Raw genomic sequence first — 26,079 nt, 5'->3', positions numbered from 1 at the left:
TCCCTCACCTGCCCCTCCTTCTCCATTTCTCCTCCTGAATGCGCAGAGCCAGCCCTGGAGACTGAAACAACGTATGACACATCCTCCCCGCGTGTTGACAGAGGGGGCTGCAGCCTCTCTTTGGCGGCCCCACCCACCGCCTTGGGGACCTCCTCCAAGGAGAGTGCACCGGGACCTTGCCAGGGGTCAGGACCTCCCCCACAGGTTAGCTTGATCAGAGTTCCCTTGACCAAGTTCCCTTGACAGTTGCCCTGGAGCCTGAAGAAAACAAAGGTGAGGCTTTGCCTTCCTCACCTGCGCTGGAGCCCAACCAGCAACCAAAGACCAGCGGCTCCCATACTGGTTGCATCATCCTGTCACCTAGTTTCACACAGTCTCTTTCTTCTGTTTTGTCAACTTACATAACTTTGGCTCATGTACCAAATAACTCACTGGGAGGACGCTGAACTTGTGTGGGGATTTATTAAGAACATTCTGAAGAACATCCAAAATAAGGGAAATGAAAGTCCCAATTGCTGGGGGCGTAGGGTTAAGGTGAGAGCTGGATGGTTTTGCATGTGTGTGGGTATCTGACTTATGTTATAGATGCACATGCCGTGTATCCCTCCAACGACACTGAAGGAATAGACAGTTGTAGGGTTGGGAAATCATCAGAGTCACAGAAGGTCTTCTCCACCAGCTGGTCTCTTGTTTATTCTCTTACAATAAGACATTCTGATTTATTTGCAGGTTCTGACATTTGGGCCATAAATTAATACTTCATTCAAACAAATTTTTAAACTCTTACAAGTCAAACATTCTCCCACTGAATCATATGTGTACCCTTTGCATTAGGAAGAGGAAGCAAAAGAGGGAAAAGACTTATAAATCTAAGGCATTACTGAGGATCTTCCACATACTCAATCCTTTTCTAGAGAGGCAGGATGGTCTGGCTCTCTCTACTGAACCTGGGTTCAGATCCTAAGCCAGATGCTTCTCCGTCCTCTGCAGGTGAGCCTTGGAGACTCCATCTCCTCGTGTATGAATTGAGGAAGATGACAGAACTCATAAAGATATGAAGAAACTTTAAAAAGACAGCATGGGGGCACCTGGGTGGCTCAGTTGGTTAAGTGTCCGACTCTTGATTTCAGCTGGTGTCATGATCTCGGGGTCGTGGGATTGAGCCCCGCCTCAGGCCTGCTTGAGATTCTCTCCCACTCCCTCTACCTATACCCATACCCCCTACCCCCACTCGCGTGCTGTCTCTCTCTCTCTCTCTCTCTTTTCTGGAGAGAGAGAGAGAGAACATGGGTGTAATATTAGCCCATAGTGGGTGCTTATTACAGGTTAGTCTTCTCTTCTATGTCATTGAAAATTTGGAAGCTTTTTTTAGAACTCCTTAAATCAGTACAACTTGAGAACATGAGCTTTGAGGTCCACTCCCTGAGCTTCAATCTTGCTTCTCTCTCTTCTAAGCCCTATGACCTTGAACATGTTTCTTAACTTTGCTATGCCCCAGTTCCCGTACCTGGAAAGTGGGGATAGTGGCAACTTATTTCATAGGGTTGTGAAGCTTGAGACAGCAGTCCATGGCACAGAGTAAATGCTCCATAAATATTAGGTAAGACTTTCTAGAAGCAGAGAAGTGTGAGTTGGAGCAAAATTACACTTTCTATTTGACTTTGTCATTATGAAAAAACTTTCTCAACTGGAAAAAACAAAAGTAGTGTCACTTTGCCCTAAGAGGAGCAAAAGTCGCCCATTAAGGAGCTACTTTGAGTTGAAATGTGCTATCAGGAAGCCTTACTTTTGATAGAGTGTGGAAAGTTCTGTACAGCAGGCAACCTGTGAAATGAAATAGGTTACGTTTCTGTGAACTCTTCCTACTCCAAGCAGGTTAGTGCCCCTTGGGGCTCTCCAGGGACAATGCATGCTTTTGTTGGGGATTGACATTTAAAAGTGTTTGATTGTTCAGTACATGTTGTTTGAAGAGTTGCTTTACTAAAATTTAATGGCAAATTCCACTCTGGATTTCCTGCCAAGAAATCTATAAAGCTTTGTTTGAGACTGAAAGCATTCAGAAGTTTTTTTAAAAAAGCTGGGAGGTGCTGGGTGTACATTAAAAAGGAAAAGAAAAAAAGGAGGAGGAGGAGAGAAGTCCTGTGGATGCAGGATGAGTGTTTGATGTAAGAACTGGCTGGTCGGCTCCAGAGTCAAGCAATTAAGAAAGGTTTAAAAGGGCCAAGATGAAGAGGGGCCAAGGCGAGCAAACAGCTCCATCCACGCCCAACCCAGAAAATAGCCTGGGCTGTGCTCTGACCTTCTCATTCAACAGCTTTGTTCCTGTTCTGAGCCGACGTGATGAGAGAGCAGCATCGTTGCATTCTTACCAGAACGTGACATTATATAACAACTGCTCCGTGTGGCCGGCTCTGGGCATCGCGGGTTAATATCCAAGACTGGCATTGCGGTGTTAGGCTCTGGAAGTAAACATGTAGTGGTTCTCATGCCAGTGTTCACACTTGGCACCTGGTTGAAGAGCTTCAGGCTTATGTCCCCCAGGTTGTGGAAACCACCCTATATTCATGTTGGAATAATGCAGGTTAAAAATAAAATTAAAGTGTCTGCTAATAGAGGGCTTTTTAAAGATGGATAAGTATCATATATATAATGTGAAGTGACACATACTGTTGCAAAAGGGCATATATAACTCCAGGAAGCAATTTAGGTGAATTTTAAAATAAGACTATATTACATATTATTTACAGAAGCAAACACATGTCAGCAAGTACAAAAACATGCCCAGAAATCCTGCATACTAACCTCAGGACAGTTAATTAGCTCTAGAGAAGGATGAAGGGATGAAGGAAGGGAGGCAGAGGGATGGGAGTTGGGTCTTAGTTATATCTGAACTATTTTTTTTCTTCAAGTCCAAAATGAAGGGATCTGAGTCTAATATGTCAAATGTGAACGTCTATTAAACCTAGGTGATGGGTGCATGGATATCTGTTATAGATTTTGTACTTTTCTGTTTTTCATAATTTGAAAGTTTAAGTTAGAAAAAAGTGGTATATCCCTATGGTGGAATATCATGCAGCCATTAAAAAGAATTTAAAAATTGTATAGGGTGTCAGAAGAGTATGTGCAAGCGGTGTTTTAGATCAAAATAACAGGTTGCTGTATAGTATGAAAGCATAATCTATTTTTGCTTAATATAATATACATACACACATACACACACTCTAGTTCAAACCTTTCCCCTGGGCTATACCCTCATATTCAGGGCCTGCAGTCTCCATTTGGATGTCACTCAAGCAATCAAAAAAATGAGTGGGTCTATAACCAACCTCTTGACCTTTCCCTCCAGACACTGTCATCTCCTTCTCTTCCCCATCTCAGCACATGACACCATCAGCCATGGGTTGCTCAGGTGACAATCCCAGGAGTCAATGACAAGTTCTCCCTGGCCCTCAAGCCCTATAGGTCCCACCTGCCCATTCTCTAATCCCTGGCTCCCCTCCCAGTCCCCAGTCCCTCAGTCCCCCAGCAGGAGCCTGCAGGGCTCTCCCAACCAGCTCTCCAGGTGTCGACTGCTGCTCCCTACAATCCATTCTCCATCTAGCAGCCAGTGGTCCCATAAATCACCCCCTACCTAAACCCCAGGAATGTTCCCATTGCTCTCAACTCCTTCATTAGGAGTCGGGATCTCCCACCCTCCCCTGCCTCATCGGGTATCATCTCCTCCTCCACCGCTGCACTCCAGCTGTTCAGGAGTACGTCCATGCTCCCACCACGGTGGGAGCATGCTTGATTCCTTGTCCTTTTGTAATCAGAAATAACCCATTAATGTAATTAAAATGTCCACACTGAGAGACGATCAGATCAACTTAGTTAACTTATTTGTTTTATTTGTTTAATATACTATTTATTTACTTAATTCAGCAAACACTTACTGAATACCAACTGTGTTCCCAGACCTGCCATCGATGTTATGTAATCTTTGTTCAATTTCCACACCCGAGCCCAATTGCTTCAAGGTTTACATAAGGGCTTTCATTTTGATTATGGCGTTCCTTCGTACGGGACCATCTGTACTGAGCCTAGCTCTGCTCTGCGACGGGTGAGACTCAGTGGAAATGCAAACACACAACAGAGGAACTCTATTATAATAAACCACCCACTTGGGGGGACAAGGCTTAAGTGGTTCCCATTGCCATCATTTTCCTCGCACTAGAGACAAGTACAAGTCCAGAACACAAGTGATTTTCACTACGTTCCCACTGACCACTGGTTCTGAGAGTCCTGCATCAACCCTATTGTAAACTCTCCCCTGTTACTAACTTCTTGTTGTCTGGAGGGTTTGCTGGGCACCTCACTGAGGAGCTTCGGAGTTGGAGCCCAACGTGAGCAGTTTCTGGGATACCCAGACAAGTGCCCAGCACACTGTGCACCTTGCCTCTGAGAGCTTTCTTGTCTCCTTGTGCACAGTTGAGATAAATGACTCATTTCAAAATCCTCAGGGCAGAATCTGCAAGGAAAACATGTGTTTGTAAGACCTGAACTCTCTAAGTTGGTTATTGATATGAACTCAAGCCAGTTTCCTTTTTGTTACCCAAAAAGACCTGAGTGTACAAGAAAATACTCAGCAAACATCTGACTAATTATGACATGAATGGAGGTAGGTAGTTTAGCACAGTGTTTAAAGCATGGGCTGTAGAGTTAGAGAACACTTGCTCAATATGCTCTTTCCTTCATGCCCTGCCCTTTGCTTCCAGACAAACTCCTACTCATCCATCAACACCCACCTTAAATATCACTTCTGGAAAATTTCCCCAGTGTAATCCATCTGAGTAGGCCGTTCTTTTTTTCTAGGTTCCCAGAGCATGTTTATCACGTCTAGGTTATATATTGCCTTACAAGTATTTGTTTGCTTATATATGTCTCTCCCATTGAATAACAAGGTCCTCCAAGGCCAGAACCATACCTTACTTGGTTTAGCATGAGGTCTGTCATTCATAATAGTGGTCAAATATGCACACTCCATAGTCATTCAGACCCAGGTTTGAATCCTACTCCACTTCTTACTAGCTATTTGACCATGTGAAGTTACATAATCTCTATATACCTCAATTTCCTCATCGAAAAGACACTTACCCATAGGTTGTTGAGAACATTAAATTAGGCATTGCACATAAATGTTCGACATGACAACTGATCATGCTGAAGGACCTTTAACTCTCATTTTTATGATTAATTGCATCAATGTTTGCTGGCCAAACTAATAAGTGAATGACCCAAACTTCTGATCACAGCCCCTTTATGTCAACCAAAGAAGGCATCATGGATGAAGTGTAGGAGGAGATGTCCTTGACATAGGGTTCACTTTTCCATAAAAATACAGCTAAGAACACCCAGGTATTTTACATGATCACTTGTGAAGGTTGCCTGCTGAGAGAAAATGGCCTAACCTTTCCAAAACGGCTCCCTGAGTTATGGTAAAAATGAAACTCAATTTAAATGCTGAAGGTCTTATAACCTGCATTTCATAGTCTACCTGTTTGGGCAAGTGATTTTCTCTGGGAGCCTGCAAGAGACAGCTTAATTAGTGGTCATTAGAATAGATGCAGCTGATTACACATCACTTGAAAGCATTTCGGGTCTTTTTTTTTTTTTTCACTTTGTAATCTACTCTTATCCTTCCCTGGCAACTTTTCTGCTTACTTCTTTTTTTTTTTTTTTTTTTTTTTAAGATTTTATTTATTTATTTGAGAGAGAGAGAATGAGAGCGAGAGAACACATGAGAGGAGATAGGGTCAGAGGATGAAGCAGACTCCCTGCCAAGCAGGGAGCCCGATGCGGAGCTCGATCCCGGGACTCCAGGCTCATGACCTGAGCCGAAGGCAGTCGCTTAACCGACTGAGCCACCCAGGCGCCCTCTGCTTACTTCTGATTGAAGTTTAAGAGATAGATACGTTTTCATAAAAATGTATAGCTTGTGATTCTGCCTTGGGCCCTTCACCTTTGCTTAATTATGATACTAGCAGCGTCGATTCCTGGAGGACCTACTGTGTGCTGGCCAGAGCGTGCCTAGTGCCACATATAACTTTCTCTCTCCTTTTCCTGCAGCTTATCACCGTCTAACATAGCAGATAACTTGTTCCTTCACTATGTCACTATTGATCATCTGTCTCTCCTGCCTTCCCACCCTCGCCTCCTAGGAAGGTAAGAGCCCAAGGTCAGGGACCTTTGTTTTGTTTCCTGTATCCTAAGAAATTAGAACAATGCCTGACACACAGCAGATGCTCAATAAACATTTGTTGAATGAACACATCTTCATACAACCCTGAGGTACCAGGTGTCACCTTCATTTTGAGGCTAGAAAAACTGAGGCCCAAAAATAGAAAATGACAAGCCCAGCATCACACAGTTAATAAGTAGCAGCTGTGACCCTTACTGCTCAGGGTCTGAGCTGTACAGGACTTCGGTATGTCTGACTCTAAATCCTATACTTTCTCCACTGGGGAATGCTTTGTTGGAACTGGCTGTCTTCTGGAACACAGGCATCCTCTGGGCTTGGGCTGGCTTGAGGTGGGATATAAGATCAGGAGCGCAAGTGATGGTGTTGTCAGATCTAGACAAGGAGACAGGGTCAGCGTGCTGGCCACACAGAGGGGGCTTGGAGCCAGGTGGCAGACCATAATGCTCTCTGGCTCTGTGCTCAAGAGAACTTTCTGGTCTTCTCAGAACCCCATTGTTCCTGTGTATCAAAAGTTAATAAAATCTCCTCTGCCCCTTACAGACCTTCTAAATTTTCTATGAAGATTCATGATGTGTGAGCAGAGATTCCGGTTCTTTGGAGAAAGGAGCTCTTTAAATGCCAGGTATTATTAAGTATTATTATAATGAACATTTACTGCTGTTCATTCCCTTTGATATTCTGTACAAGGTCCCTCGGTTCCTGGACCTCTCTAGTCAAAAATGAAACCTATGTCATCCCCAGTTCCTTTCCTTTTGTATACTGAGAGTTAAGAAAATATCGGGTGAGTTCCATATTTCCATTCTGGGTGTGGATTTTGATGAATGAGCCAAGTTAAGAGACCATGACCTATTGTGGGAGGTTTGATACCCTCTCCTCTTCACATGGTGTACTTATTGGGCAAGACCTTTTAATTCCATAGCTTTAGCTGCTGGTCACATGGAGATGGCTGGCCAATCAGTATCACCCTCCCCAACTTTGCCTTCCAAACTCTAAACCTGTTTTTGCAACTGCCTTCCACATACCTCCACCGGGTTGTCTGAAAAACATCCCATATCCAGCATGTCCAAAGAGCAACTTATCATCTTATCCCCAGTCCATACACACCTCTCAACTTTTTGTCCAAATGAATGGTATCTGTCATCTTTTACTCCTGTTCAATTCTCTAATCCTCACTGCCCACCTCCAGGCATCCAGCTCCATCTGTTCCAGATCAGAAATGCCTCACATCTGTTTCCTCCTCTTCGTGTCCATAGATACTGTGCTAGTTCAGACCCCAAGCCATTGCTTACCTCCTCCCTGGTCTTTCTGCACGTGGTTTCTTCCCTTCACACGGGGCCACCACAGCTATCTTTTGACATGACAAATCTGATGATGGTACACACTCCAACTCTAGGATCTCCAGAGCTGGTCCCATTCTCATGCTAACATCATGTGCCCCATCGTGTGCTATCATGTCCTCCCCACCAACTTCATGCATACCCTACATTTCACACCATGGTGGGCTTATTTCTCCATGCCTTCATACTCTCTGTTCCCCTTGTCTGGAATGCCTTTCCCCCTCTTTGCCACCCACCCCACTCACATACATCTTTTAGGTGTTTTCTCCTCTGCTTTTCCAAATTCCTCCAGGTGGAGTAACATTCTCCTCTTCTATAGCCCTCTGTAAATGCCGTCCTAAATTAGTAAGGGTTATCCGGAAAAATAGAACCAATAGGAGATATATATGGGAAGAGATTTATTATAAGGAATTGGCTCATGTTGTATGGAGGTTGAGAGGTCCCACAGTCTGCTGTCTGTGTGCTGTGGACTTAAGAAAGCCAAGTAGAGTGACTCATTCTGAGTCTGAAAGCCTGAGAACCAGGAACAGCAAGGACAGAATGAGATAGATGTCCCAGGTTAAGCAATCATGCAGGAAGGGATGAATTCTTTCTTCCTCCAACTTGTTGTTTTATTCAGGCACTCAACAGACTAGCTGATGCCCACCCACATTGGGAAGGGCAGTCTGCCTTACTAAGTGCACCAATTGAATGTTAGTTTCATCTGGAAATATCCTCCTCACAGACACACCCAGAAATAACATTTAGCCAAATACCTGGGCAGCTTGCGTTCCAGTCAAGTTGACACATAAAATTAACCATCACACCTTTCAAAACAATTCTAGTAATAGCAGTTCTTTAGCACGGGCTTTACGACAGGCACTTTTCTGGCCTCTTTATATACTCACCTAATCTTTGCAACAACCAGAGGGTAATTGTTATCTTAATCCTCATTTTATGGATCAAGAGCCTGAGACCAGAGTTAAGTCCCTTGTCCAACGTCACCCAGCTAGGAAACAGAATTGCCCATTCTGATAGAGAGTCTGTGCCAGAGTCCATGCACTTGACCACTCCCCTTTCTGTCCCCCACTGAGAGGTTTATGTTCCTGTCTAGACTGTAAGTTTCTTTGTTTCTCCAACTCAAAACCTGGATAATTATCATTAACACCTATTCCTCAAGCTTTGGGGAAGCAGTAGCAAAGCTTAGAAAGTGGATACAGGGCGCCTGGGTGGCTCAGTCGTTAAGCGTCTGCCTTCGGCTCAGGTCATGATCCCAGGGTCCTGGGATCGAGTCCCGCATCAGGCTCCCTGCTCAGCGGGAAGCCTGCTTCTCTCTCTCCCTCTCCCACTCCCCTTGCTTGTGTTCTCTCTCTCGCTGTGTCTCTCTCTGTCAAATTAATAAATAAAATCTTAAAAAAAAAAAGAAAGTGGATACAGATGTAGATGATAAAATGCTAATGGAAGAGTAAGCTATTATGATTATCACCTTCAACCACTGCAGCAACTCTCCTGACCCTCATTGATCCTTCCATCCCATCCTCCTCTTTGCCATGAGGTTAGTCTTCTAGAACAGAGATGAAATAATATCATTCTGCTGCCTAAAGTCCTTCAGTGACTCTGTATTGTCTAAAGGATGCTATCTAGGCTCTTTTTTATAAAGGTTTTATTTATTTGAGAGAGAGAACACAAGTGAGGGGTGGGGGGAAGGGCAGGGGGAGGGAAAGGGATGGGGAAAGAATCTCTAGCAGACTCCCCGCTGAGCAAGGAGCTGGACGTAGGGGCTCCATCTTAGGACCCTGGGATCATGACATGAGCGGAAATCAAGGGTCAGGAACTTAACCGACTGAGCCCCCCCCAGGGACCCCTATCCAAGCTCTTTATCTAGAAATATTGGCCTTTCCTAACCTGGCCCTGCTATGCCCTGCAGTATTTTCTCTACTATTCCCTTGCAGGTAACTTACACTCTGCATAAAAAATCAACAGTCATTTTCTGAACACACTCATGATTGAGTCCCTCCCATGTTGTTGCCCAGTCTGTTCCTATAACTTGAAATTCCCTCTCTCTTTACCTATTCAATGAACAGCTACTCATCTAGTAAGACTCTATGGTACCTCTCTGTGAAGCCTTCCCTGACATCCTCAGACAGGATTAGGTCCATTTCCTTTATGCTGCCACAGCGCCTGGGACACAGTGTGTCACCTATCACCCCACCAAAAAGGAAGTATCACTAATTCAATGCAATTCAATTAATTTTTGTAGCCAGGTGTCAGCTGGGTATCCCTTGTTCACAGATCCATGAGTCCCCAAGGGCTGCCATAACAAAGCTGTACCACCTGGGTGGCTTAAAACAACAAAAACCATTGTCTCGAAGTTCTGGGGCCAGATGTCTGAAATCATGGTGTCGGTAGGGCCATGCTCCCTCTGACAGGTCTAGGGGAGGTCCTTCTTTCCTCTTACAGCCTCTGGTGTCCATCGGCACTCCCTGATGTTCCATGGCTTGTAGACGCATCACTCCGATCCCATGGTCATCCTCCATGGTCATCACATCATCTCCCTTCTGCACATGCCTGTCTCTGTCCAACTTTCCCTTTTTTATAGGAACACCTTTTTACAGGGTGGGTTAGGGCCCACCCTAATGATCTCATTTTAACTTCATCACTTCTGTAAAGACCGTATTTTCAAATAGGGTTACATCCTGAGGTACTAGGGGTTAGGACTTCAACCTATATTTTTTGAGGGGACATAATTCACCTCATAACCATGGGAAATTGTGCTTCATCCAGAAACGAATTTTTGACCCTCAGGCAGTCTGAAGTCTTCCACCAAAGTTCTGTGATCCTCGTGGCTTACTTCCTGCTGTTTCTCCCTATCTCGTCTCCTGTGTTTAGACTATTTCAGTTCCCATACACAGCCCTCATAATTGCATGCCTTCAATATTTTCAACAACTAATCCAACAAGATCAGGAATTCCAAGCATTTAGCAACTTCCCTTCAGATGGAAAGATCTCATCAAGCACCTGTCATATTTTTCACTCCATCTTTTTCCAGAACCTTGGCCAACTTCCAACCCAGGATCTTTCCAAGACATCTTCTTCAGTGCCTCCAGCTCTCTGGAAGACACCGTCCAGTTCTCGCTCCCACCCCTATGTGGATTGCTTCCCTCACTGGGACCACCCCTGGCAAACCAGGCTGGCTTCCCCAGGATTCTAGCAAAGAAAAATTGTCTCCACTTGTTGCATTTTTATTGATCACTGATACGCTGGCATTAAGTTAGATGCTGGTGATACAACAGAAAGCAAATAGATATCCCCTGTCTACATGGGTGTACAGTCTGCTGGGGAAGATAGATATTAAGAGTATGGCTGCAAGTGCAATGAGTATGATGACAGAAGGGCATGTAGAACCACAATAACAGTGCTGCAGCTTTCTAATGAGGATATACTGTGTGCCAGGCACTGTCCTAGACTCTGAGAAATTCTCATGGAGCTTACATTCTAATGGGAGACACAGACAATAAAAATGTCAGGTAGTAGTAAATGCTATAAAGGAAAATCAATCAGGATAAGGGGATAAAGCAGTCTGGGGCTGTATTGGTTAGGATGAGGTTCAGTTGCACAGAACAGGCAAAATAAATAAGGATGGCTTAATATGAGGTTTGTTTGTTTCTCTGAAATGAAGAAATACAGAGGTAGGCAGTCCAGCACTTTTAGAATAGTTTCCAGGCTCCCTGTTCTTCTCTGTCATTTTTAATGGGTCTTATATCTTCTGGATTCCTTCATCATTCAAAATGGCTGCAAGAGCTCCATCCATCACATCTGAGGCCCAGAAATGAAGCTGGAGAACAGGAGTGAGGGCAAATAGAAGGCACCTCTCAGCTAAGTCTCCTCTTTTAAGGCTATTTGCCAGAAACCTCACCCAACCTGTTCCTCTTACATTTTAATAGCCACCCCTAAATGTAAGGGAGACTGGCAAATGCAATCCATCAGCTGTGTACGATGCTATCCAGAATATAACCAGAGTTGATTCATAAGGAAGAAGGAAAAATGGTTTTGGATAGACAACTCACCATATCTACTGGGGCCCATCAAAGACTTTCCAGAAAAAGGAGGCTTAGGCTAGCAGCCAAAAAATGAGTAAGAGTGCCCAGACCAGGAGGAGATCAAGGGGAAGAACACTGCTGCAGAGAAAGGAACAACAGCCCTGATGGTTGGGCTGGGTCCAAGTTTATCTTTGTTCCACTGTGTCCAGCTCAGAACCGGGCACAGTGCTCATCTCAAGAAATATTTATTAACTAAATATTGGCCTCAGATTGAGTGCTTGCGTCACCCAACATGTAATCTCTGCCACAAGAGGAATGCCCCCCAAACAGAGTCTCTCAGTTATTTCCATTCTGCCTAGAGCAAAACAGATGACTCTTGGTGAAAAATCATCTGGTGTCTAGCTACAGACAGGGCTGTGCACACAGATACCCAGAAATCAAAATAGGAAGCACGTATTGCAATAAAACCTGACCATAACTTCCTAATGAATCAGAAACAGTGCTTCACAGACCAATGCATCTCACACATTAAGTACCCTTTGTTGTTTATAGCTGTAAAATCTGCTGAGGTTGAGTTTAAGGTAAGGGAATAAGAAGAAATCTGCCCAGCCCTTCCTGTTGATGAAATTCCAATGGAGCCTGGTTCTCAGATTCAGTGATTATTGAGCCAAGTCTGCAAGGTCTAACACTGGGCCGATCTCTACTCTGCTGGCAGACCTGGAAAGGTTGGATGGAGCAGCACAGAGGGCAGACCAAATGAATATGCCTTGCTCAGAGCCTGGCACATGCTAGATCTTCCATAAATATCAGCTCCCTGAATGGCTGGAGCATTTGAGAAAAGGTGTGTAGAAGTATGACATTTGATTAAGTCATAAAGGGTAAATAGAGGTTCTTGCAAGGGTGGGAAGAAGGGATAGACATGTGGGATGAAAGGATCAGTGCATGCAAAGGGAGAGGGGTGTGAACAGCAAAACTCAAGCAGTTCAAATAGTCCCAGGGGAGGGTGGAGGTAGGAGATGAGTCTGTTAAGATGCCTTGTGCAGGGCAGGGCTAAGATGTTTGCACTTTCTCCAGTGGGTAACAGGGAACTTTTGAAGAATTCTGAGCAGGGAAGGGACATGATCAGAGTCACAGGGTCATTCATCCCTCTCCTCCCCAATCAGTGCTCCAATGCAAGCCTTCCCTATAATCACAATATTGCTTCCATTGATATACCTTTCTCTGTTCCTTCACCCCAAGACCTTTCCTCTCACTCTCCCAACTCCTGACCCTGTTACAGATATATCAACATACATGTAGGCATACCTCCCAACACCTTTGGCCTCCCAGCTTTGATGACCTTGGCCTTGGGCCATTCTCTTTAGCCATCTATTGCCAGAGCCACATCAAGGACCTTTTCTACCTCGAGAAACTCAAAACCCAGGTTTTCCCTTCCTTTGCCATCCTTTGAGGAGCTAGAGGAATCTAATCACACTGTTCAATGCTCCTCAATGATTCCCAAGGCATTGCTAATAAAAATCCAAACTCCTTCCTGTGGCCTTCTGGACTCCACATGTTCTAGCCCCTGACTACTTCTCCAATCACATCTTGGGCCACCCTCCTCCTCACCTTCCATTCTTCCTTCCTTAGACTACAGTCACACCTCCACCCTCATCATATCAGACTTCTCAAATGAATTCTCATCCCTCGTTGTCCCCACTTTCCATTTCCCACTCACTCCTCAAGCCACGAAATGTGGCTTCATCCCCCACCAATCCACTGCTGCTCCTCTGTCCAAGGTTATATTTATAAATTGACAAATCACATGGGTCCAGGTGGCCACCCTTGCCTTGAAACTCACTCCTCCCAAACATGGTCTCCACAATGTTACTTTCTCTTTCTTTTTTCACTTCTGTGTTATTTCTTAGTCTTTGTGATTTTCTCTTCCTCTGTCTACTATTTCAGTATTGGTCTTGTCCAGAGTTCTGTCTTCAGTCCCCTTCTATTCCCACTCTGCACTCTTCCTTAAGCATCTGATCCCTGTCTATGGCTTCCCCTCCCCGCCATCAGATGACCCCCACAGGCACCTCAACTCCACTGAGTGCAAATTGAGTTCACCACCTCCCATTCCCACCCCTTGTCAAGACCCATTTCACACCATCCAAGGAAATAACCCACCCTTATCCTTCCATTTGCCCAAGCTGGAAACCTGGGAGTCAATTTAGGTTACTCTTACTTCCTCATCCTCTACCAATGATTAATCACCATATGTGAGTGAGACTAGCTCTTTTTTTTTCCAGAATTTTATTTTATTTAAATTCAATTAATTAATATATAGTGGATCATTAGTTTCAGAGGTAGAGTTCAGTTATTCATCAGTTGCATATAACACCCAGTGTCATTACATCATGTGCCCCCCTTAATGTCCATCACCCAGTTACCCCATTCCCCCACATACCTCCCCTCCAGCAACCCTCAGTTTGTTTCCTATAGTTAAGAGTCTCTTATGGTTTGTCTTCCTCTCTGATTGTGTCTTATTTTATTTTTCCCTCCCTTCCCCTAGTTAGTCTAGCTTCTAAGTGTGTCAGATCTCTGCTTTCCCCCGTCCCTAATTGAGTCTCTCCTCATTTCTCTTTCAAACTGTTAACCTGCCTGATTGTTATGTTCTCTGCTTTTGTTTTTAATTTCTCATCTTCACTGGACTATGAGGGACCACATCTTAATAAATTTCTTATCCTCTGGGTCTGCCTTAGTGCTGACACATAGTATTTACTTATAGTAGGTGTTTCTGACTGTATGAATGAAGTGAGTACATGAATGTGTGAATAAAAAAGGAACAAATGAGACAAGGCACTTGACACCATCCAGCTCAAAATAATATGTTTACAATATTAAAATTCACAGATCACTGGGGTGCCTGGACGGCTCAGTTGGTTGAACGACCGATTCTTGATTTTGGCTCTGGTCCTGATCTCAGGGTTATGAGATGGAGCCCCACATCAAGCTCCATGCTCAGCAGGGAGTCAGCTTGAGACTCTCTCTCCCTCTGCCCTTCCGCCCCCAAAGTAAGTAAATAAATCTTTAAAATTCACAGATCGTTTGAACAACAACCCTATGAAATGCTTATTATTATTCCTTAACTTCTCTGGTTAAATAATTTGACCAAAACCATAGAATTAGTGAGTCACAGGGTTAGTCTGTGGAAAAGCCTGGATTTGAAGCTGTGGGTCCAAGTTTTAAACTTTCCACCAAATTATAGAGCTTTGCTCAGTGACTGTATTCTTCCATAAAGCTGGTATTAGCCAAATTGATTATCTACTCTACTTAGCAGCACTGTTTCTAAATGACACATTTTTGCCCTCAGAAAATGAAATGTATTCATTTTTTCAAAGCACAAAAATTTGTCTTCATTGTTGTTGTTCCAGAGAATGTGTGATCATGTACAATTTCAGGCAGAGATTTTAGGTCTGGTATGTATATTCAAAATTTAGTACCACTCACCAAAGGCAGGACGATTTATATACTCCTCTGTGGCTTGAGACGTTCACTTCCTTGGTGATTCTGGCGTCGCTTAGAAAGGCTGAAATAGATAAAACATCACCCAAATAGAGTTAATATCCTGCACCATGTTTCCCCAAGCCTCCCTGTCCCCCCATATTCCCTATCTCAGTGAATAGCCACCCATTTCCCAGGCCAGAAACCTGGTCATCATCTGAGTCCTTCTGATTCCTCCCTTTGTTCACCTAACCAAGCACCAAGCCAATCCATTCCATCTCGTCAGTGTCCCATGGGTCTGTTATCTCTCCAGTCCAATGATGACAGCCTTCACCTGGGCATCCACATAAATCTTACCTGCATGAGGAATTAGCCCCCTGACACCTCTGCCCACTTCCAGTTTTGCACACACCAAGCCACCATCCACACTCTAACCCAACTCATGATTCAGGTAGGCAAATCTGCTCGCTCAGGTTTCTGCCTTTAAACTTCCAGTGTCTTCCCGTTTGCCTCAAGATTAAGTCTGAAGTCTTCATCATGGCACACAAGGCCCACATGGCCGCCACCAATCTCCCCACTTTCTACCTCTCGATTCTGAACTTGTTCTCTGTTCCTCTGCACATTGCACTTACTGGTCCTTCCCTCCCTCGCTTCAACGTAACCACCTCCAACCAGGCCTTCAAATCACAGCTTACGCATCATCTGCTCCCTGTATCTGTGGCTCCCACAATCTGGGTTAGATGCCTTCGTCTACCATGGAAGCCATAACACCTTCCCATATACTATTGTGATGTCTATTTGCTCTTCTATCCTTCACTACCACACTCCTTACTCAGTGAGCTCTGGGACAACCTAGGATGTATCTTGTTCTTCTCTCTGCCTCTAGCTCCTGAGCCAGCGGATGCTCATAAGTTTGTTGAATAAATGAATTTCTGTCCTCACCTCTCTCAACTCCTCCTTTCCCTCAACTTGTGGAGGAGACACAAGTAAAATACCCAACATGGTCAATGTTATAAGAATCATAACAGAGTTGTGTAATAAGGTACCCTGGGAGAAAGGAGAAGGGAACCATAGCAGCTTCGGATGTCTCAGTGGAAGGCATGGCAGATACAGGTCTGAAATATTAACTTTTTGAAAAATAGCAAATGGAAAGAATATCCAAACTTCCAGCCTTGAAGATCAGCTTAAGAATAATTTATAACACCAGACCATGGTCCTTACGCTTTTTCCATATAAGGACCCCTTCTAATATTAAAAAGTTTAGATGTAACAGCATGTAACAGCAGTTGTTGCAAAAAATCCTAAAGCTCTTCTAAGTTCAGTAAGGATTTTAAGACTCTGATTGCATGCATTACAATGCCATTTACAAAAATTCCCAAACTAGCAGTACATTCATGTGAAAGGTGCCCACAGACTGTGCCTACTATGTAGGGTATGGATTTGTGGACTCCCTGTAAAAACTTTACAGCTCCTCTTTTACAGGACCCCACAATTTTGACCCACTGATGCTAATGCCAGCCCTTTACGCCCCCTGCTACCATTTCCCCCTGGATTTGGACCGACTCAAGAAACTCACTGACATGGAAGACATGGTTGGAAAATGGAGACCTAACTGACAAGACCCTCATAACTAAGTATTTCTATTCAGGCATTAAAAGGTTAATTCAAAGTATAAGAACTTGTATTTTAACCCAGAATGAGCAGATTAAATATTTTCCTTTAGGCAACGAATCATGGGGTCACTCTACTGGAAAACCTGCTTTGCTGCCACATGATGAGATGAGAAGACCATCTATTCCAGTGAGCATGGATCACTTTATTAATCCCTCAAGGCATGGCCTGTTGGTTGCCTGGGGCTCACACTGAGCCTACTCCAGTTATTCAAGTGCACCCTTTGCTCTCACCACTTTTAGGTCTTGTTTTCAGCAGCCATGTTCAATCAGGACACAGTAAACAATCCCCCCACAGTGCTTTGCTCATACTTTAATTATGACATCTTATTCATTCTTTTTTAAAAGGGTTTTTTAATTCATTTATTGTTAGAGAGAGAGAGACAGTGTGAGCAGTAGGAGTGGCAGAGGGAGAGTGAGAGGAAGAGAAGCGACTCCCCACTAAGTGCGGAGCCTGCCATGGGGCTCAATCTCACGACCCTGAGATCATGACCTGAGCTGAAACCAAGAATTCGAAGTTTCACCGACTGACCCACCCAGTCATTCTTTTTTTAGAGTAACTTAAGTTCTTTGCACTTATTTCAAATTCAAATGATCCACAAGTTTATATTTAAAAAAAAAAATAGTTTCCCACATCACTGCTTGATCCTATTTCCCAAATATAACCACAGATAATAATATAACACAGTCTTTTGTTCTGTTTGGCTTATTAAAAAGAAAAACACATAAACCATACCATACATACTGTTCTACAACCCGATTTTTCCTTTTTGTTTCCTCTTTTACAATTTTTTTTACTTTTTTAAAAAAAGACTTTATTTATTTATTTTGAGAGAGAATGAGAGAACATAAGCCAGGGGAGGAGCAGAGGGAGAGGGAGAGAGAGAATCTCAAGCAGGCTCCCCACTGAATGCAGAGCCCGACTTGGGGCTCGATCTCATGACCATGAGATCATGACCCAAGCCTAAATCAAGAGTCAGATGCTCAACAGACTGAGCCACCCTGGTGGCCCCCCTTTTTTTTACTTTTTATTATGGAAATCTTCAAACCAATACATAAATACAGAGAGCAGCATAATGAATCCCATACACCTATGACCAAGCTTCAACAAATATCCAGTTTGTCAATTTTATTTTATTTATCTCTTCTCCACATCAGAACTTTTTTTTTTTTTTCTGGAATATCCTAGCAATTCCCAGACATCGTATTATTTCACAATAATGTTTTGTTATGTATTTCTACCACGTAAAATCTTTTAAAAACATAACCATTTTGCCATTATCATATCTCAAAACAATAATCTCTTAATAATTGTCTATTTTCTATTTTCTTTGATTGTCCTTAAAATTTTTTTAACCTTTGGTTTATTTGAATTAACATCCAAATAAAGTCCATAACTGGTTGATATGTCTCAGTTCCCTTTAATTCATAATAGTTACAATAATTATATCTCCACTCCCTCTTTTAGGTTATTTATATGAGGGCTTTTGTCCTGTAGAATTTCCCACCATCTGGATTTGGCTGATTACACACTCAGAATATCATTCCACATTCTATTCTCCCTGTTTCCTGTAACCTCCTCAATAGAACTAAACTCTTGATTAGATTCAGATGCCATTATTTGGGCTGGAATATTTGATAGGTGGGGCTGAATGCTTCCTATTTTATCATACTGGGAGGCACATTGTAACTGAATGTTCCATGGATGTCAGTGTTATCAGCTGATCAACCAATACAGCTTCCCATTAACCTGACACCTGCTCATTTTAGTACCTATCAATGACCACTATCTAGATGCATTAATTTATTGGGGCTTGGTTACATACAGGTAATCATTCCTTCTGCATTTGTTAGTTAAAATTCTTTTGTAAAGAATTAGTTTCCCTCCTAGACCAATTCAATGACTTAGAAACATGGTGTGTACAAACAAGAATAAATGTTCTCTTTATTACAATTTCCAGAAGGCCTACTTGGCATCATAGTAATTTCCAAAGGCGATTAATAGTTAATTTCTTTTTTTGCAGTAGCATGGTGAACCCCTAGATTTTTATATTTTTGATGTTCTTCAATCCATTGCAGTTGTTATTCTCACTGATACTTATGTTTTCTCATCTTTAGCCATTGGAGCCCCTCCAGGTTGCCCCTGAGTTTAGAAAAAACAACGAAGTCTTTACAGGTCCTGCTTTCTAGTACACACAAGAGGTGGCAGGCCCATCTTATCTATTTCTTGCTGTGGATTTAGAATCAGTGATTACTTCAAGGAGCCCTTATGTTTTTAATAGATAATGGTATTTAGATACCACGATATAGGTGCCAGTGGGTACTCCTTGCTACTAGGTAGTAATGGATTTCAGACCTTTTCAGTGGACAAAGCTAAGAAATGTGTAATTTTTAGAGTTATAAAAATAAGTAAGGAGCTTATACTATTTCCACTGACTTGCTTCTTTGTTTAACAATATATTAGATACCTTTCCACGTCAGTGATGCAGATCCACATTATCTTATAACTGTATATTATCCATAATATGATTATAATATGTCCTATTTAGGATGGTTTCTAATTTTTCACTATTATAAATATTGCTGTAATTAACATCATGAGCTTACATCCTTGCCCACTTGTGCAAATATTCGGTAGATATCTAAAAGTGGAACCAGCACCTGAAAAGTATGAATCCAAAGGGCTTCATCAATTTAAAATCCCACTATTAGTATCATAGAGAGTATTTTTAGTGATTGAACACTACCTGCTTTCCTGATCCCTGTTTTTGAAGGCCTAAATCCTAGGCCTGGTACATAGTGGGAACACACTAGTTATGTGTTGACCCAGACCGAGAGAGTCCAGGCCCACAGAAGTATATGTAAAAAAGAAAAAGTCTAGGCTAATGCCTCTGTAACAATTCCAAGGGACACTTGGGAAAGTTCTACGCCTCTTGTCCAAGGAGAATGACATGAAGCAGGCCTAAGCCCAACCCACAGACTGGAGCCAAGTTTGGTTGAATCTAGCCTGGATCAACTAACCCCCATCTGACTCACAGATGCATGAGAGAGAATAAATTATTATTTTAAGCCACATGAACTTGGGGTGATTTGCTGTATTTTATTATTACCTTATTCTTGGTATTCTTGGTATTAATATTGGTATTATTGGTATTATTACCTTATTCTATAATAATATTTTATTTTATTATTACCTTATTCATCATAAAGATGTCAATTCTGCTCAAGAAAATGTATGCACATTTAATGCAATCCCAACAAAATATACTGAGAAGGGTTATTATTAGCTAAATGAGATTTTCTATAACTGAAATTGTAGATGACATCAAAATGAAAAGGGAGAGAGAGCAGAGAAGTGAGAGTAGTGTATTAAGGTTCTTGTCTTGCTCAGGAAAAAGAAGCATAAGTATGGCTCCTAGTAAGTTTGGAGAAACAGAAGAGCAAAATTAAATGTACAATTTTCAAACCAGCCAAAGAAAATTCTATCCATCCAATGAAAGAAGGAAAAGGGTAGGTAATCCTGATAAGTGACATAGTGGAAATTGCAGGGTAAGGACCAATGACCTCCAAAAACTCACTCATCAATGAAAACAACAAGAATATACTAGCAAAAAACTATCAAGGACTTAAATATAAGAGGTCAAACTATGAAACTCTTAAAAGAAAACAGAAGAAAAGCTTCATGACCTTGGATTTATAAGGATTTCTCAGATACAACCCCAAAGCACAGGCAGCAAAAGAAAAAAATAGATAGGCTGGACTTCAGGAAAATTTTAAAAACTTACGTGCCTCATAGACACTATGAACAAAGGCAACTAATGGAATGGGAGACAATATTTGCAAATCATATATCTGTTAAGGGATTAATATTCAGATTATATAAAGAACTCTTACAACTCAACAACAAGAATAAGAACAACAACAAAATTCAATCAAAGTGGGCAAAGGGCTTGAAAAAACATTTCTCCAAAGAAGATAATAGAAATTGCCAGGAGCTGGGGGGAGGAGAGAATAGGGAGTTATTCTCTAATGGATAGAGTTTCTGTTTGGGATGATCAAAAAGGTTCTGGAAACAGCAGTGATGGCTGTACAACATTGTGAATGTACTTCATGCCAATGAATTGTATACTTAACAAGTGTTAAATGGTAGATTTTATGTTATCTATATTTTACCATAATAAAAAAATCGAAAGGAAACAAAAAACAACGTATCTACTCTTTTATTTCTACTAGAAAACCAACCCAGTGGCAATGAGCATCCCTACTACCAGGCTGTGGTTTCTAAATATCACTTGCCATTGAAAAAACATCAAGTCTCTGTGTAGTGATGGCTGATTTCAGGTCTGGGACAGTGAAGGTACAGTATGAGCCTGGAACATACTTTTTTTTTTTTTTTAAAGATTTTATTTATTTATTCATGAGAGACAGAGAGAGAGACAGAGGCAGAGGGAGAAGCAGGCTCCCCGTGGAGCAGGGAGCCCGATGCGGGGCTTGATCCCAGGACCCTGGGATCATGACCTGAGCCGAAGGCAGACGCTCAACCGACTGAGCCACCCAGGCGTCCCAAGCCTGGAACATCTTGACACACTAGAAAGCAAAGGAAGCTCTCAAAGACTATGAAAAATATCCAGGAAAAGGATCCAGGAGCCAACCTAAAGAAGCTCCCACTGGCCAAAGATGGGACAATAATTACAATGGTTTGAAACACATTAAATATTTTAAATTTGAAATTTCATAATGATCCCCCAAAAGATGAACAAAGAAGAAAAAACCTACTAGTCACCTTGGAGAATGCTAGAGATCAACCACATTGTTTTGGACACTAGGTAAGAACGTTGCTTTTATTTTATATTTCAGGATTATCAGGATTTAAACTGTCCTTCGGAGTGACACTTGATAAAGGGAAGAGTCTTTCTATAGAAGTACTCTAGTTAATTGATGATGAAGAAATGAGAGAAGGAGGAGGAAGAAGGGAGGGGGGAAAAGTATGAGAGAAAGAAAGAAAGAAAAAGTATGAGGCTAAAAGAAGAAAATACAGAAGCCTATCTTTGTGACTTTATTTCTTAAATAAGAACCTTAAACCACAAACCATAGGGGGATGTGGGAGTGCTACATTTAACTATATTATAATTAGACAATTTTCAACAATAGCCACCATAGACACAGTTAAGATGGAGTCAAATTAGGATAAGATATTTATACTTCCTCTATAGTTAACAAGATACTAATGTTCAGGACATGTAGGAATTCCTGCAAATCTGCCTGAAAAGGGAGACCCTCAGGAAAAATGGCTGGTAACAACAGGCAATAAACAGAAGGGGAACCCAAAAGATAATAAGCATATGAACATCAATTTCACTAGAATGCAAAGAAATGCAAATTAGAGCCAATTTGTAAAAAGTAGGAAGCTGGATAATATCAAATGCTGGAGAGGCTGTGGGGAAAATGGGGAATCTTCACAGCCAGTAAGAGCCTAACCTGGTGAAGCCATTTGGGAGAGTGATCAGCAGTGCAGTACTCAAAATTCTGGATTTTAAACCTCAAAGTCTCACACAGCGCCACTGGTTTCTGCCTGTGGTCCTTGTAACACTGTTTGAGAAAGCAAGGAATTGGTAATAACCTAGGTTTCCTTCGCCAAAGAAATGTAGACATGAGTGATGGAAGACCACGCAGGTCAGAAAATAATGAGCCAGATTTACACATTACAATGTGGCGTGCTCCCACAAACATTATGTCATGAAAAAAAAGGAAATATAGTGAGATTTATAGTCCAATAAAGGCCATGTATATTAGATATAAGCACACAATCATTTCATTCTACTTTTCTTTAAAAGATTTCACTTATTTGAGTGAGTGTGTGTGCACGTGAGCAGGCGGCAGGTGGAGGGGGCAAAGGGGGAAGCAGACTCCCCACTCAGCAGGGAGCCCAATGCGGGCCCAGGACCCTGGGATCATGACCTGAGCTGAAGACAGATGCTTAACCAACTGAGCCACCCAGGCGCCCCTCATTCTACTTTTCAAGGATACATATACACACATGAGCTAGCACATTGCTCAACTTCAGGGTTACCATTCACATAGTTTCCCATGTGAATGGTACCCTCTGGAGCACAACTGCAGACCACACCATGAATGGTGCCCCCTGGAGGTGTGCGACATGACAGCCCTGAATATGTAAGGTGGTTTGGAAGGTCGTGGATTAAATACACTAGAATAATAGCTGATGGTGGGAGGAAGAAGCGAAATGGGGGTGGGAATGCGGGACAAAGGGAAACATGAAGTAAAACAAGAAGAAACGGGCCCTTGCACAACCAGAGGGTGGCGGTGTGACCTGAATGAAGAGACAGGATCCATTTACTTCTGTGGTTTGAAGGCAGGGGAGGGTGAGACTTGGAGAGTGGTCTTGAGCTGGATAACCAACACTCTGATAAATTCTGCTAAGAAATGTGGATTTTATCCTGAAAGCTATGGGGAATCCTGGAGGTGTCTGAGACAGAAAAAAATTGTCAAGGGAATGGAGGAGAGGGGCAGAGGCTGGGGCAGTGGTCCTTCAAAGCCATCCATGCTTGGGCTACACGTGTTCAGGGACGTGAGTGTGGCCACAGATGCCCCAAATCAAGTGTGCATGCCTAACTCCACAGGCACAGAAGTCCTCAGAAGGCCCAACATTCCCTCCCCCTTTTCTTCATGTGCCCGGTCTCACCCGGAAATGAGGTGTGGTTAAAAATGCTGGGGGTTGGGGGGGGCAGTTTCAGCACAGCCATGGTTGGTACCACCTTCCAGATGTGACTGTGAATAGCACACAGCTGACGGCCGAGGAGTCTCCATTGCTGACTATCCACCTGTGCCCATAGGGCATTCAGTTAAAAATTCCATGCTGATACATAGGGCGTTAATTTGCGGGGAGGAATTTTTTTTTCCACGGCAAGGACTTCATCTCTGACAGATAGACGCCCAGATATTTACACAGGAATTTCTCCTCCTATATCTCTTCCTAAATCCCCACCTAATAGATGTTTACTGGCTCCATGATTTTGAGAGTCACTCCACCTTCCTGGTGGAAATACTTGGACAAGACTTGATCATCTCTGAGGCCCTTCCAGTGCCAACACTCTAGAACATGTGAGGAATCTCTTCTCCTGACACGCTGACCCCTTCATGGGTATGACGTGCCTGGTGTATGGAGCAAAATGGGCACAGGATTTAGAGTCAGGCTAGGGTTAAAGTCCTGCTTCTGCTACTTACCAGCTAGATGGCCTTAGTGTCTTTATCTGTAAAAATTGGAGGTTAGGGTGGTGCCTGGGTGGCTCAGTAGATTAAGCGTCTGCCTTCGGCTCAGGTTATGATCTCAGGGTCCTGGGATCGAGCCCCACATCAAGCTACCCGCTCGGCGGGGAGCCTGCTTCTCCCTCTCCTTCTGCTCCTTCCCACTGCTCATGCTCTCTCTCTCTCTTAAATAAATAAAATATTTTTAAAAAATTGGAGGTTAGAGAGTTCTATCTCACAAGATGAATGCAGAGGAAATGCATGTGACGATACTCAGCACAAGGATCTGGCATTTGGAAAGTACTCAGCAAAAAATAGTTTCTCCTCGTCCTCCTTTCTTTCTGTTTAGGACAATCCATTTCACAAACATTTCCACACAGGAAATTTTACAAATTTTCATGGCCAAATTTTCCCTTTCCAAGAATTTAAAGATGAGCTCAGGTGTTATTTCATAGGTAGAAAGAAATTCCTGGAAAAGTCAAAACTGTTCTTTAGAGGCTGTTAATAGTGGGCTAATGTATTTATTTTGATTTAATTTTTAATAGGAGTGGGTAGGGAGAAGCACAAAATCAAATACATGTTATAACATCATCTTCTAAGAATAACCTTTTCTCATGGACTAAAGATGAAAAAAAGTTAAAGAACATTTACTTTTTATAAATCTGTTTCTCTTACGTGTTAATTCTCCTGCTCTTGCTCGTGTGGAGTTTCTGCCCCTCCTGCTCAGATTGTTGGCAAGCTCTGATAGGAGACAAGATCGCTATTACAAAGCAGGTGCTCTGGGAAGACAAGGAAAACAGGAAGGAGAGAAAGCACCACATCCTCTTAACACTTCTGGTCAGACAATCCACATTTCTGTTGTAAGGTTATTTTAAGCCAGTGGTTGCCAGCCCTGCATTCCAAGAGCCACAAAGTACTAATTAATTAATTCTGGTTAAAATGTTTTCTTAACAAAATGTAGTAGCTAATGAAAGCCAAGGTGTGGGGAAATAGGCCCCATCACCCATAGCAGGTTGTTACTAGAACAAATCTTTCGAAAAGCAATTTGGCAATTAAGTATCAAGTCCTTAAATGTTTGTACTCTTTGACCTAGGAAGTCTCTTTCCATTTTACTGGGGAAAATGTACACATGCCCAAAGAAGCCTATCACAGCGTTATGTTATAACAGTAAAAAATTATCAGGGACAACCTACTTACATGAGAAGAGTTACAGGCACAATGGAGCATCCAACAGACAGGTAGAGCCTTTACAAGGTCAAAACCTGAGCATAAAAGCATCTATACAATCTCATTTAAATTATTTTCTTAAAAAAGAAGCAAAATATGAAACCTTCACAATTCAAAAGTTCAGGAAGGAAAATATGTCAAATTTTAGCAGTGATAAGGATCTTGAGTGACTTTTCTTTCTTTTTACTGTTGCTATTTTCAGGTTCATCCTAAGGACCATAGTATATAACTTGTCTAATTAGCAAATTATCATCATCACGTTTTATAAGCAAACACACAGAGATACCAGATGAAATCTTTCAGGTTTGGGAGATGGCTGAGAAAGAGATACTTAAGATCAAAGCCATGATACATTCTATCAGTTTCCAACAAGGATGGGGCCTCGTCTTGTCCTCCGCGAGCTTGCCAGTTCCTCCCCAGGATTTCTGTTCTGCTCAGACACCAGGAGAGGGGTCACTTCTCCCAGGGGCTCTGACATCCTTAGTGCTGAGGCTTTCACCTCGATGTATTCATTCTCATTCTTAGTGCCAGGATGATTATTTTTTAAGTGAAATGATGTTTTTTCAACATCTAGAATCTATTAGGCACTTTCTAGGCACAGGTGTTGTGTTGGTCCTTTTTATATCCATATTCTGCCTCTCTCAGGCTTGCGAAAGCTCTTAGTAAAAGGAGCTATTGTCTCCTTTCTATTTTGGCACCCCTTCACCCCACCCCCCTGCCCTTCTCCTTTCTCCTACCCACACAGAGAGTGCCTTTTGGGGACATAATTGATTTGGATGAAAGGAGAAATGGGCAGACTGGGCTGCCATTTGTTATAAACAGAGCCTCCACACTGCCTGAAGAGTTGA

The 26,079-nt window shown here is 42.5% G+C and overlaps 1 long non-coding RNA gene across 1 annotated transcript in view; it reads right to left on the bottom strand.

Moving 5' to 3' along the window:
* The window catches only part of LOC135362394 (uncharacterized), a 52,048-nt gene that overhangs the window by 10,798 nt on the left and 15,171 nt on the right, over positions 1-26,079 (bottom strand). The window contains exon 5 of the long non-coding RNA XR_010407019.1: positions 15,075-15,153. This is a non-coding gene — a long non-coding RNA (uncharacterized LOC135362394). The remainder of the gene's footprint in view (positions 1-15,074; positions 15,154-26,079) is intronic.

The sequence above is a fragment of the Mirounga angustirostris genome, unplaced genomic scaffold (genome assembly GCF_029215605.1).
Source record: "Mirounga angustirostris isolate CCGP_5_RB_7025 unplaced genomic scaffold, mMirAng1.0.hap1 SCAF_13, whole genome shotgun sequence".
Taxonomy (NCBI): domain Eukaryota; kingdom Metazoa; phylum Chordata; class Mammalia; order Carnivora; family Phocidae; genus Mirounga; species Mirounga angustirostris.
This window is presented reverse-complemented; position numbering and strand designations above follow the sequence as displayed.